The sequence below is a fragment of the Zonotrichia leucophrys genome, chromosome 4 (assembly GCF_028769735.1).
Source record: "Zonotrichia leucophrys gambelii isolate GWCS_2022_RI chromosome 4, RI_Zleu_2.0, whole genome shotgun sequence".
Classification (NCBI taxonomy): domain Eukaryota; kingdom Metazoa; phylum Chordata; class Aves; order Passeriformes; family Passerellidae; genus Zonotrichia; species Zonotrichia leucophrys.
In genome coordinates, this window is record NC_088173.1 from 16,208,067 (window position 1) to 16,222,351 (window position 14,285).

Below are 14,285 nucleotides of genomic sequence, written 5' to 3' on the forward strand. Positions count from 1 at the left end.
TCCATTACATTCAGTCAAGCAACGTCAGCAGCAGGTAATGGAATTCCATCCGCACAAAAATATTTTTAAGTTAGTTTTTGCAAATCTCTCATGTTATTCTGGCTTCCAAGAATGTCAAAAGATAGAAAAACTTTCCCCTTCATTGTCTGATTTATTTGCATTCAATATCTAAAATTGCCCCACTCAAAAAGAAGGAAAGGATGAAGTGTTTCTAACTCTTAGAGATCTCAGATAATTTAGCCTCCAGCTGCATACATTTTTAATATCACAGACAACATGATAATTGACATATGTGATTCTGGATCAAACTTTATATTTTAAATTATTTCACTCAACTGAAAAGTGTTTAAGTGCACTATCGAGACACGTTCAGCAATTCAGCTTTTAATGATTATCTGTCTCACCAGCGCTACCTTTGATGTTAAAATAGTCTAAGAAATAATATAATTTTCCCACATTCTCATGGGGTTGGTTATATTCAGATGTTTCTTAAATATTTTATTTAAGAACTCTCCCTGACCCCAACCACAGTAAAAATTTGAAAAGATTTTACTTACAGTAATTTCATGTCTTGTAGTTTGCTAAATTCATTCAGATGATCAGGACCTCAAAACCAGCATTGATTGATGAATCTGAAATAATATCAAAGGAATAAATCAAGAAGTTACAGCAGACATAAAAATACAAGATGTAGCAATGAGTTTCTAATAATGAGTATTTCCAAGATTACGCTGTCTGAGGCCTTAAAGATATATGATCATGTCCCCATGAATCAAAACTGGTAGCTTAAGAAGTTTTGTAAGCCAGCGTGTCATGGTCCACCAGATCAAAATGGAGCATGTACAGTCCTGTGCCAGATGGTGTTTAATTAACTGACAGTTAATAGAGGCTTAACTGACTGCTTCAGATCCATCACACTTTGCCATAGAAATGTCCAAACTATATAGGCAAATAAAAATACTTAAAAGACTATATAGGCAGCGTCATTAAAAGAATCAGATTCATGCTTTCATTCATTATTTTGAATTTCCAGACACAGAGAGAATCTGTGAAGTTTTTACCTATTTAAAAAATCCCCAAACAACCACAAAACCAAACCAAACCAAAACACAAAACCAAACAAAACAAACCCCAAAACAGAATGTAACCATGAGCAATGGTCTAAAACACTCCAAGATAAATGCTATTACTAATGGAAAATTTTTAAACCATTGCTGTAATTTCCTCATTAAAAAGAGACAGGCAAACTCATCACCTTATTAAACAACTCTGGTTTTAATCTTTCTTTTAATTCTCTATGTCAAATTAACCGGGCAGAAAGGGCACAGTTTTAAAAGTTACATTTTCTTTTGCTGAAATAAATAGTTTTCATTAAGATGTTGCCTACTTTTGTTAATACTTTCACACAATGCAAACACTAGAAATAGGATTCCACTGAAAAGTGCAGTTTCATTTAAAAGTTTTCTTCAATATAAAAAATAGATTTGTATCTTTCTTACTCCCTTTCTGTCATCTTGCCTTTTAAGATCCACTCTCCCCTTTAGAACTGCTGAAGTCCAGGGTATCCAGAAAGTTATGTTCTATCACCAGCACTTTTTTTTTAATGTATTGAATTTTGTTTAGAGAATCTTATTTTTCTTTACATTATATTTTTTATTACAATCAGCCTGGGATCACTTTATTGATTTTTCCTTAAAGATTTTGTTTGGTTGTGAACAAAGGCGCATGACCTTCTTCTGCTTCAGGCTACCTTTTAAGTAATCATTATGAGTAGAAATAGCCCAGAAAACAAAGAGTTCATTTGACAAGTGGTTTTTCTCCATTGCATTTCAGTTTATTTGTTTTCCAATCTTTTTTTTTTTCTAAAGAATATTTAACAGTATCTAAGTGATGAAGCTCAACTAACCTCTATGAGATTCCTGCTTTGGACAAAGAGTCTCCAGAAACCTTACACAGAAAGACAAACATTTTTAAAAAGACACACATTGTAATATGTCCTGCAAATCAACTAAACACTTCACAAGGTGAACCTAAAGTTGACTAAGAATAAATGCAGTGTCATTTAGTCACCTCACAGAAATTCATTGTGAGATGTCCTATTTCCACTCCTCAGAATGGATAGCCTATTATAGAAATAACCAATCCATTCCTTCTCTAATAAGTTTCATTCAAAAAATATAGAAAACACATTTTATAAAAGTCAGGTCTCACTGTGCTGGCACTGATAGCATCAGAATTCCCTTTATTACTGTTCCCATCTTTACCCTCACACCCACAATTCTCTGTTGCAGTGGATGTCTCATTTCTGTAGCAACACTGTGGTACCACCATGATCACATAATCCTTTTCATAACACTTGTAGAAAAAGAGATGACAATTTGGACAGAAACTTTCAGAAGAAAGAATGGAGGGCAAATACAAAGAATATCAATAAGGTTTGAGCAAGTATCCAGAACCTCTTTCCTGAAGGTTCAATTGCTTAGCAGCAGAGATTTTTCCTAGGATCTGTAGTTACCTGGCTGCCACTAGAACAAGTGAAGGACTCACCCATCAGCTCCAAGCTGGTGTGTGTACAGAGGGTGCAGAACAAACCTGAATATCTGTGACTTCAGCTTGCAGCTGCAATGGCTGGAGATGGCAAGAACGAATCAGGATCAAAGTACTGCAAGCAACTCTAGAGAGAATGAGAGAGAGAAAAAGAGAGAGAGAGAGTTCAGCAGAGCTTGATCCATGACACTTACTTGCCTTTATCTCACCAAAGTAATGTGCATGACTGGTTTTCAAGGCACTGATATGAGAAGAGGAGTTTTAAAACCTAGAGGGTAAGTAGGACGCACGACACCTTGTACATGCTGAATTTGTATAACTTCTCCAGGCAGCAGGCAGGCTATTATAACTTTATTGTTTCAGGATATAAGCCTATTATACTCTGCAAATGAATACAGTGACATTTTGCTGTATCGGTTGAAAAGATTAACAGTTCACAAAGCAAACTGCCGAGTGTGGCAAATTAAATACATTAAAATGTGCGAGCTTAAAATTCTGTACTCCCTGTGCTATAAACTTATATACAATACAGTTTAAAGGGTCTCAGTGGCTCAGTTAATAATGCAGTGGCCTGTCAGCTTTCTGGATGCAATTTAAGTCTTTTAGGTTGCAGTAAGCCATGACAGGGTGTGTTTTTCTCAGCCATTAATGAACACTGTAGGTAAATTGTGCAGTAAGAAGGTGGCCCTGAGGTATATTAGTGTCACAGTAAATGTGCTAGGACTATTTTAGATGTTATTATTAAAAAGGAAAAAAAGGCTCTTTTGGATAAATATCTAACAGCTTAAAAGTTGATTGTGGAGAAGGACTGGAACATTCTGACACACTAACAGACAAAAACCACGAGAGATTTAGCAGAGCATCTTGTCACATTACTTGTCATTTTAAAGTATTTTCTCTACTAATTCTCATCTGACAAAGAACTTGGCCTAAGAATTCTCTGTAATTTCAAGAAGATTAACATTAAGAGACCACAAATCCTTATGAGTCTCAAGGATTGAACATGAGGTTTGCTCCAGTAGCTAAAAGCAACAGTCTACAACATGGGAAACACAAATATTTCAAAACAAATGGCTTGACCTCAGCTAATATTAGTTGCCATTAATGTGGCTAGAAATGCCCTGTTTCCTGGGGCAACAGCTATTTGATCATTTAAATGTCCACAAAAAAGCCATGGCCCTTTAGACTGAAACTCTTTAGTAAAATAGAAAGGTGTTGAGGAATCAGATTAAAATACTTACACAACAAATCCAAGGAGACACACAGAAAAATATTCAAGGCTTCATTTTAAAAAAAACACTCAAGATTTTGTTTGCACTTAGTCCTTCTGGATCAACCTGTCAATTTTCCAGGTTCTGAAAAGTGTTATTTTTAACAAGTAGAGAGATGGACAAGTTCTATCAAATTGAATCAGTGTTAAAAAATTATGCTCACAGAGTTTTTGCATTTATCAAATACTATCTAGAAGTTATTATGCCAGCTGTGGGTCTAGACCACAGCTGAAAAATGGGTTAGCTAGAACAAGAAGATGATAAAGCCATGGGAATAAGTATGTTTGCAGAACTACTTTCCTACTCTTGTGAAAGTTCATATTAGGTTTATTAGGTTCTACTAATGAATCAGACAGAGGATTTGGCTTGCAGCAATTTTAGCCATGTTGAATGGTTACATATTCTCCTAAATATTACTTAATAGATCTTTGAGTATGTGGATAAATCCTTTTCCCCACTCTGGCTTTCATTGCACTGGTTCAGCAGACATTGCTGACTGGTGGGAACTTGCATTTTGCAAGGATGAATTAGAGCTTAGCAAATCATCAGCCACTTTCATAAAATGCCCTTGCTGCCACCTCTGATGTTGGTACAAAAATGTTTTGAGATTGAGAGTTAGTTGAGTACAATTTGGAATTCAAATAATTCTGAATATGTGTAAGTCTGGTTGTCCAAACTGTGTCAAAAATTATGCCTCTACATTATTCCTGACCTTGAGTATCCCAGCTGCCAGCATGGTAAGTCTGGCACAAGTATCCTAAGCATGACTGGTTTTCAAGGCTCTGATATGAGAAGATGAATTTTAAAATTTCATTTCAACAAAAATCAGGATGGTTGAAACCGGTCACAGGGTGAGTCCAGGCTCAAGAACGTGGCACGATTCTCAGGGTTTTCAATTTATATGTTTTCTTATATACCCAAATAGTCTAACCCATATTTAAGAGTAAAACAACAGATACCATCTTGGTTTGAGTGTTAATTTGCCTTTTGAAGTATTCTACAAATTCACAGAATCAGAGAATAATCTGAGTTGAAGGTAACCCAGAGAGATGGTTGAGTCCAGCTCTTAAGTGAATGGCTCATACAGGGGTGGAATGCAAAACCTTGGTGTTATCAGGACTGTGCTCTAATGAACTGAGTTAATCTGGGCCAATTTCTGCTCTGATCAGAGTTCTTATTTTACTGTTCTATCTCTGTCCCTGCCATGTGAACAGCCATGACCCAAACCAGAGTGGTACGACCAAAAAAATCCAGACTGTCTTTAAAACACACTCATGAGGTTAGAATTTCTATGAAGTTAATAACAATTTGGATTAATTTTGTCTTCTGTGAAAACCAAAAGAATGGTTTTGCTTAGCATATGTTTAATGTTTCTGACAGAAAAAAATAGAAATTAAATGCACTTTTTCCTCCCCCTCTTCCACTAAAACGTATTTAACATTTTCCTCTGCAGTCCTAAGGCTTCCTGAACCCTGTGGAGACACTCTGTTTCTTTCCATAAGGATCTTTTTGACCATTTTTCAAATGTCCAGCCTTACTGTCTGTATCTTTAATCCTCAGTTACATGAATATACCTTCCTAACACTAGTGCTGGCTGCCTCTGCCAGGCTTCACTGATCTACGTTACACATCCTAGTCTCTATCAAAAAATGCCACATGATAAATTTCATGAAATTTAGTGTACAGTAGGATTCTGAGAGATACAGCTTACAGGAATCCCATGGAAATCAGTCCTATTCCTTTATTTTCTATACAGGGATCAGCAAGTTGAGCCAAGCTTCTAAAAGATTTTCTAGGATGGAAAGTCATGCTACTTTAATAAAGCTAAAGTCAAGACTATTCCAAAATATGTGCATAAGTTTAGCTGCATGAAACATGAATTTTGTCTATGCTTGTAATGAGGTTTTTTCATGTGACTGACCTTTGCACAAAAACCTACAGGAATATCTGCAAAAACTAATAGAATTTATCCAAGAATTTCACATTTTCTACTTTTTTTAGTTTAAAAGTAAGATGAATATTTTTTACTATTGAATACACATTACAATATATTACAGTTTAACATATTTGCAGAGGCTGTCACTCCTCACTATGTATTTATGTCTTTTTGAGAAGACAGGGCTTAGAATCTGACTAATTTTGATTTTTCCTACCAGTCAGCTTTGCAAACCTTATACTTTATATACTTTACTTATATAAGAGGTGTCCAGGCTTCTTTTGAGGAACAGTGATGGTAATTCTTGAACTAAAGTACTATTGTAACTTCTAAGCATGACAAGTTTTCTGGTGAAAACTTTTATACATGTTGTTTTCAAAATTCAGAAAGAAGAAATATAAATTTTAAAATGTATCTAAGGTAAATTGCAAGAAAATGTAGCTAAAATTAAGTTTTACTGATGATGATGAGGATGAAAATGATAATTATTTATTTTTTTAAATCTCATCAATATTAGTAGAAACCTGTCTTGCTGTACTCTGTGTATCAAGATTCTTCTGTACACAAACACTTTTACAGGAGAGGAAAAGTTTAGGGCTTCTTCCTAAAGAATGGTAATTTTGCACTGATAGTATAAGGAAAGCAGCTCCTCTCCTGGAATAACTCCAGCCACATTGATTTCCAAGGATTTGATCGAGCACTCAGAAGTAGAATCAGTATAAAGCAGAAGGAAGAAAAACAGAGTTAGGGAGTTGCAAAAAAAAAAAAGGAGCTAAGAAATAACTGAAAATCAAAATTACAAAGTATTTACCTGCATCAAATAAAACCTACTTTTTTCCTAGGCTATGTTCTTAGTCAATGATAAATCTCTTTTAAGCTTCAGGTTTCTGATTTGGGGATGAAATGCTTGTCCTAGTGATTTTAAATTATCTATTATGGATTTTTTTTCCCACCTATATATAAAATCTAAATTATCAGTTCTTACTGTTTTAAAACATAAAGGACCTCGGGTCTTCTCTAGGTATTGCCCAAATTGCTATTGTCTCCCATCTTACCTTAAAAATGCCTCTTATATGATTAGCAAATAAAAGAACTTGAGTCTTACCAGCAGTTTAAAATAAATTATAATTTTTAAGTGCTTTTTACTCCAGCAGGATTTCTATTTGGGTTTCAGCAGGATGGAACTTACTTAAGAACCAAAGTCTTATTGCAAAAACTCAGTTTGTTTTGATTTAAACATCTCCCAGTGGCTTTCTGCTGTGAAAATGGAGCCTGCTAACAATGAAAATCTTGGTTCATGCCAGAAATCTCCAGCTAGAACTTTACTGTGCATGTGATATAATGGAATTCATGATGCTAGATGTAAAGCTCATTTTATTAGATTATTATGTTCTTGGTGAGGCAAAACATAATTCAGCTGAATTAATATTTTCCAGTTTTATCTACGGGTAATTTGGAAAAAAATATTTTTCCTTTTTAGGAATTTTTTCTCTACCAAAAATTTAACAAAGGGACATTTTTGTTTCTAGTGCACTGATATCTTTTAAATTACTATTAATTTCAGACAACGTGGAGAGCACCTCTTGAATATATCAGGGAAAAGGCAGCTTATTGTGGTATGACTGGACAGGTTAGAAAGGAAAAAAGGAAGAAATTCATACATATAATATGAGAATCATAAAGGAAGAGGAAACAGGAAAGATTGCTAATTCTAATGCAACTTATGGTCAATGCTACCCTAAGTAACAGGACTTTGTGCTATTTAAAATGTACAGCCTTGCATATTCTCTACTTGAAAAATCACTGTGTGGCAGAATCCCTACATACTCTCTAGATCAAATACAAGATTTATAAAAGCTGGCATTTTCTATCAGCTTTAGAAGACACCTTCAAAAGTCAAGGATGTGATCTTTTACCAGTCTCTTCCTGAAGACTGTTTCAAATATAAATTGTGTAAGCCTTTTAACTGTACTTGTAATTCTGATGGAAATGGAAATGAGTAGTTTTACAAGCTTGAGTTTAAAAACAACTTAACTGCTAGAAAAGGGTTATTTATTCACACACATGACACAGAAAATGCTTTGGATTAAAGTACTTTCATTACAAAAGAGTTGGAAAGGTAAAATAAAATTAGGTTCAGCTAGATCATTTTAATGTTTGATTATAACCCACTGAACTGGGATAAAAATTTTTGTGCCAGCACTGGTGATAATAGGGTTACATACCCTCTGTAAAATAAAATGTGAAATTTACATGCAAAGTGGTGTGTTCTCCTGCTGCACACATATAATTCCCATTAGCATTAATGGGAAATATACGTGCCTATCAAGAAGAAAATATACCCCATTAAATTCCCAACCATCATGTCAGTTTCTGACGTCTTCTAATATGATCTATGATCATACAGCAAAAAATAATTAATAACTCAGCTCAAATACACTGGGTTTCATATGTAGATCTCAAAGGATTTTATTAAGAATAAGTCCATGCAACTCAAAGATACCTGTGAGGAAACTGGAACTTCAGTTATGCCTGTGGCAATCAATGCCTGGCAGACATACCCCAAAATCTCTGCAACAGAAACTGAAAGCAAAAGAGCATCGAAATCAACACAGGCGAATATAGCACTCATCACAGATCAAGCATGTTTTACACAAAACTAGCTTCTCTCTAAAAAGAAGCCCCTGCTGGATTTGCCCTGGCTAAGTTCCAAATGGCCATCCAGCTTCTCACATTCCTCCTTCACGGGACGGCGCAGGGGGTGGAGGTGAATATGAATAGAAAACCTGTTGATTCAGATAAAGACAGGAAAATTGCTTACAAATTAGTGCAACGGGCAAAAGAGACTAACTTGGGTAAAAATTATTTTATAGGGAATTAAAATAGATTTGGGTGGTGAAAAATGAAGACATCCATGAAAATAACACCTTTCCTCTCCACTTCCTCAAGCCCAACTTCACACTTTTATTCCTGACTTTTCCTCACTGCCCCAAGTGGCACAGAGGGGATAGAGGGTGGAGGGGGCTACAGTTTCTCTCTGCAGATCCTTTCTACGTCCATTTTTCCTCTGCTCCAATGTGGGCTCTCCATGGGCTGCAGTTCTTTAATGAAATACCCTCCTGCTCCAGCATGGGATCCTCCCAAGGCTGCAGCAGAGATACCTGCTGTGGCGCCTAAGTGCCTCCTTTGCCTTTGCCTGTGCCTTTGCCTGTGCCTTTGCCTTTGCCTGTGCCTTTGCCTGTGCCTGTGCCTTTGCCTTTGCCTTTGCCTTTGCCTTTGCCTTTGCCTGTGCCTTTGCCTTTGCCTTTGCCTGTGCCTGTGCCTTTGCCTTTGCCTTTGCCTTTGCCTTTGCCTTTGCCTTTGCCTTTGCCTCCTTTGCCTTTGCCTGTGCCTTTGCCTGTGCCTTTGCCTTTGCCCCCTGCTCCTGCTCCTGCTCCTGCTGCAATGGATCTGCTGGCACCTACCAGGCCCCAGGCCCCTGGCCCCTGGTCTCTTACCACAGAGGCCACTTCTGCAGCCCTTCTGCTGCCAACACCTTGGACATTTAAAGCCAATACAGAAGCACAGCACGTAGATCAGGATTTCTGCGTTGTGCCAGGTAGATGTATTCCTTAAAGCAGCTGGACCTACTTCTGGCTGGACCCACTTTCCAGCTAAGGCTGAAGTTTTCAACTTAAGAAATTTTGTAAGTATCTGGGCAAATACACCTTCCAAGAGGCTGAAAATCCCATGTATATTTTATGCCCACAGGTTTCCAGTCCTTTGCTCAACCTGACTCACAAAGTAATCTGTTCTAAACATACACAGTTCTTACCAGTAAATTTAATTTTTCACTGGCTAGAATCAGAGCATTTCCAATGTGAATATGTCTTGTGTAAAGGACTGTGACACTAAAGTCTTATCCTGAAGTAATGTAATTGCAACTGGATGAGCTGACTGCTATTAGAGTATATAAGGTGTAGTAAATAGGCATTCTGGTTCATATCACTGACAATGAAGAGAAAGCATATCTAGATGAGAGATGGAACTAAGTAATTTGGCAGGAAACATGGAAAATTAAATGGGTTCCTGTGATTTTTTTCAGACATGAGAGAAAATATGATGTCATTTGTGCTATTAAGTATAAAAAGATAATTTATAAAAACATATCCACAGAATATAAAAGCAAAAATAACTGATAGTTCAGAAAAGTCTGATCATTCAGCAATATTTAATATTTAAATGTTCCTTTGTGTGTAATCCTGTAAGTCTAATTCTGACTCTACTGTGAAATATAGAAAAAGTGAAAGCATTTGCTTCATAGATTTTATATTTACATACCTCAGATTATCTGAAATAGTCCAAAATCGAGAGAAAAATTCACTAAACTGTGATTTCAAATCTTGTGGTTTTTTTGTATTTTTCTCTTTCCTTTGCTGTATCTTTTTCACATTATATAGATTTTTACATTTTATCATTTATAACAGAGTAAAACCCAAATGTCTTAGGGCAAGAATCTATGAAGTAGGCAATGTCCCAGGAAGAGAGAGTTATTTCCTTTCTTCTCCATCTTAGCCTTCAAGGAATTGATTTTAAGGGCATGACAAAAATAGCTCAGGAAATAGGTCCAGGCTCTGATGTAACACAGCAGTTCTGTGATTTCAGCAGACATATGCCAATTCACACCTGCCAGGAAATCTGGCCTTCACCCCTGAAGTGGCAATTACAAGATGTATATTGCTTCATGATGAGATTTATATTATCAAGCACATTCTGTGGAGTTTTCCTTGCTAGCTTCAGGGGAATAGATATTTACAGATGAGTCATTGACATGTCTTGAGCTATCACAGGATCTCCAGAGAATCATCAACCTTTTCTTCACAGCAGCAAAGGTAAGAGAAGTCACATTTTCAGGTCTAAAATGTTGCTGGTTTATTGGAGATCATGTCCTCTACATCCCTTCAGCTCTTCAATTATTATATTTGGATAATGCTTTTATGCATATATATCAAGTTTCCATTCCAAATTGTTTATGTGACTATGTTATGATTCATCATTATTTTACTTAAAAATAAAAAAGGACAAAAACTGGATTGTGTAAAAAATCTGCAAAACACCACAAAGACACAATGAAAGAATACCAGGAAGTCAAAAAAGACAGAACTGAAAGGTTTTAAGAAATGTTGAAAGTCCTCATTCAAATGTTTCCCAGCATTGAAATAATGATCTGATTTTATATTTGTACCTGTTTTCTCTGTAAAGGTCTTCATAACCTTTTCTCCTTTGTAGTTCAACATTGTTAAATCCCTTACAGAAAAAAACTGCAGCCACAAGTGTCAATGAAAATGTGTATCCTTTGACAAATTCCAATGTACATCTGAATTATGTCCTTCAGATTTTCAAGTCTGTAATAGTGGATTTGGCAATAAAATGCAATGGTGTTCAGGTGCAGCTATTGTTCAAGCAGCATATGTGCCAGAAAAAATTATGAATCTTTTACTATATGTTGAAGTACATGTTCTTCTTCCCCTCTCAATGCAAAACTTTAAATTAAGATTAAACAATGTGTTCCCCAATTTTTCTCAAAGCCATATGAAATAAATGGCAATTGTATATTATTTTTACCCAAACATACTTATTTCCCCAAATAACTGACAAAAAAGAACTATTGGAACAGGTGAAAAGTTGCCTAAAAGTCTCAAAGCAATTGTTGTTTGCCTGTAAAATAGAATTTTAGAGACTAATGGGTCACATAAGCAATCCTATTCTACTTATGACAGAAAGAGTAAAACAAAACTCAATGTAAAACAAGCCCTTAGCTGACTAAAAGCAGCTTGATTTATAATTTGGAGTATTGTGAGCCCAAGTCAGGCGTGGATTTTGGCCTGATCCAACCTGTTATTTGACTATAACTTCTCACTTTTTATCTGCTATGAGGCTCTAATTTTCATTGATAAAAACTAAAATTATTTTTTTTCCGAATACTGAAGAAAAGAAAAGCAAAATTGGAAACTTTGCAATTTGTCATATTAATGAATGGAGTATAATTAATAGCAGGAAAGAACTGAGACAGTACAATTGTTCAATTCATCACAATATGAGTAAGTCCATTTAGTGAAGCAGAAGAGAGGAAAATTACAGGCTTCAGAAATATGTGAATTCATATGACCATCATGAGAGTCTAATATTTGTATGAATAAAAATAATAACTGTTCTGGATAATGGAAGAAACAAGCAGGTAGATATGCAGCATTAACATATAGAGCAGAATTGTGGAAAAAAATGCCAATTAGAAGCTCCACACTTTAAAGCTATACCAAGCAAAACTAACCTTAGGGTGTTACAAAATGTCTCACAAGCTTTGCAATTATCCATAAAATAGCATGCTATCCGTTAGGAAATTGAAAAATGTGTTTAAAACTCTGTTTCTTCTGGATTGATGTTTTTGCCTTCATTGATGTGTAGTCTCTTGAATTACCTGCCTAAGCATTTTCTGAAAAAAAAGAAAATTCCCAGGAAAAGGAGAATGAGGACTAAAAGAAAAAAGAAAATTATTTCATTAAAACCTTCTCTTTTATTTTTATCTGAAAATGTAGCAGTTAAAATAGTTGCTGAAAGATAAGAAGTGGAATCAATTTCTTTTCTATGTGAAAGATTGTATCTGGCACCTCCTGGAAGTGCCCTCTCATCCAGGGTTGAGCTAAGAGGAAAGGTATTTCTAAAACTTTTTTTCAAGGCTTTTCCATTTTTTACAACATAAAGCAGAAGATTTATCAGACCAAACCAGAGCAAATGACCAGAATTCTCCTGTCCTGTGACTGTTGTCTGTAAGAATGGAGATGAAATTTTAAATTCTGCTCCAGGAAGAAGTTTGTGGTTTTAAAGCAGTTTTTACAGTGAATATTTGCATAGTTGCCCAGCAAGGACTGTCATTGTAATCTTGACTATCATGGGTGATTGTGGAAACCGTGAGCCTACAAAATCCTGGCTGTATTCTTTATCTCTGTCTTTTCCTTGATGAAAAACTTTGCTATTTTTTCATATGTCTCTAGGATTGGACGAAACAGCAGAATTTTGATTTGTACTGAGTTACCTATGGGGTGGAGAGGTTAAGGAGCCCTTCAGCCCCTGTATCTTGCTCCAGGTTTAAAATATACTTAGTATCCTGTGGCAAATTATAACTATAAAATTATGGTTTCATGTGGTACAAGAGGAAATCCTTACTCTTACTCCACTAATTGTCAAAAAAAAGGATTCAAGTTATGCCATTTAGCATTTTAATTGCAGGCTTTGTTCTTGGTGTGGATTAATTTTATGCTGTATTATGTTCTTGTAATAATTTTCCCATGAAATGAAGTATTGGGGAATGGAAAATATAGCTTCTTATGTACAATATTCTATGAATCTGAATAATGTACTCTAGTACATTGACCTTTTCTATATTCTGTAATTTGACTGAATGGTCATTGCACTTTTCCCTCATTAACAAACTGAATAACCAATTGCTGAATTGATGACATGGGCATGAAGTCAAGAAACAGAATAATGAAATAGTCACAGCAGCATATTATATAGATGACTGTGTCTAAGAGAACACATGAGCCACTAAATCTCAGAATCAGCGAGAGGGACTGGACTAAGAGCAGAAATTGCACAAGACAGAAAACCTTTTCATGACAGTAGAGCTAGCTTAGCCTATTCCTATTTAGCCCTTGTAAAATTCTATTGCCATATAAAACATTAGAGCAAGTAAAATATTAAGGTTTAATTTAAATAATAAACACATCACTACTCTAGACAAGGCTTAAAGTTTCTTTAACAAAGAACTTAACATCAAATATTTATAAGCGGATTTAATGTCTAATGAACTGACAGTCATCGTATACACACAATAGTACAATGATGGAAGTATTACAAATTAGCCAGAGAACACCATTGTCTAGGCCTACCCTTTCAACCAGACTATAGCCACAAGGACAGTGTTTTCCTCATAATTCTCTCCTAGTATCATGAAAGATAATGTACATATTAGAATTGAGAAAATTAGGTCACAAGAAGATTAGAGAGATGTTATAGTAGTATGCTACAGAGCAGAGAGCATTGCTGTCCTGCTGGATTTAGTTGATTGCAGTAAACATTGCTTAACTGTTTATACTCAGCTTTAAAAATACTTACAGTAACTTTGTACTTCTGATTTCTGTACATGGTCTTCTCCAGCATCTAGTAGGGAGTCCTTCTGATAATGATTATCTTCCTTACTAAAGCCATGAGATTCATAAAGAAGGGTAGTATGCAAGCTCGTGATAACCTCTTATCAGCTTTCTAGCCAGGATTGTTCTTTTTCACCTGGAGGAAGAATAAAGTACCTGTAGTCCAGGATAAAAAGGAAGTTCTGAAAATTTTCAACTAAATAGGAACTCTTGCTTCAGTAATGTTATTTTTAAGATGCTGCATTTCACCAGCCCAGCTGGAATTTGTTCCACAGATTTGCACGGGGCTACTTTAAGCTTGTATTACCATAGTTCCTCCTCACACCAGGAAGAAAGACTATT

General features: G+C 35.6%; 1 long non-coding RNA gene across 1 annotated transcript; it reads right to left on the minus strand.

Annotated features, from left to right (window-relative positions):
- Positions 1-558: 558 nt before the first annotated feature.
- Positions 559-13,996, minus strand: LOC135447436 (uncharacterized). The gene is made up of 3 exons (XR_010440117.1): positions 13,909-13,996; positions 2,593-2,674; positions 559-632 (listed from the first exon to the last, which is right to left on the minus strand). It is a non-coding gene; the product is annotated as an uncharacterized LOC135447436 (long non-coding RNA).
- Positions 13,997-14,285: the final 289 nt, after the last annotated feature.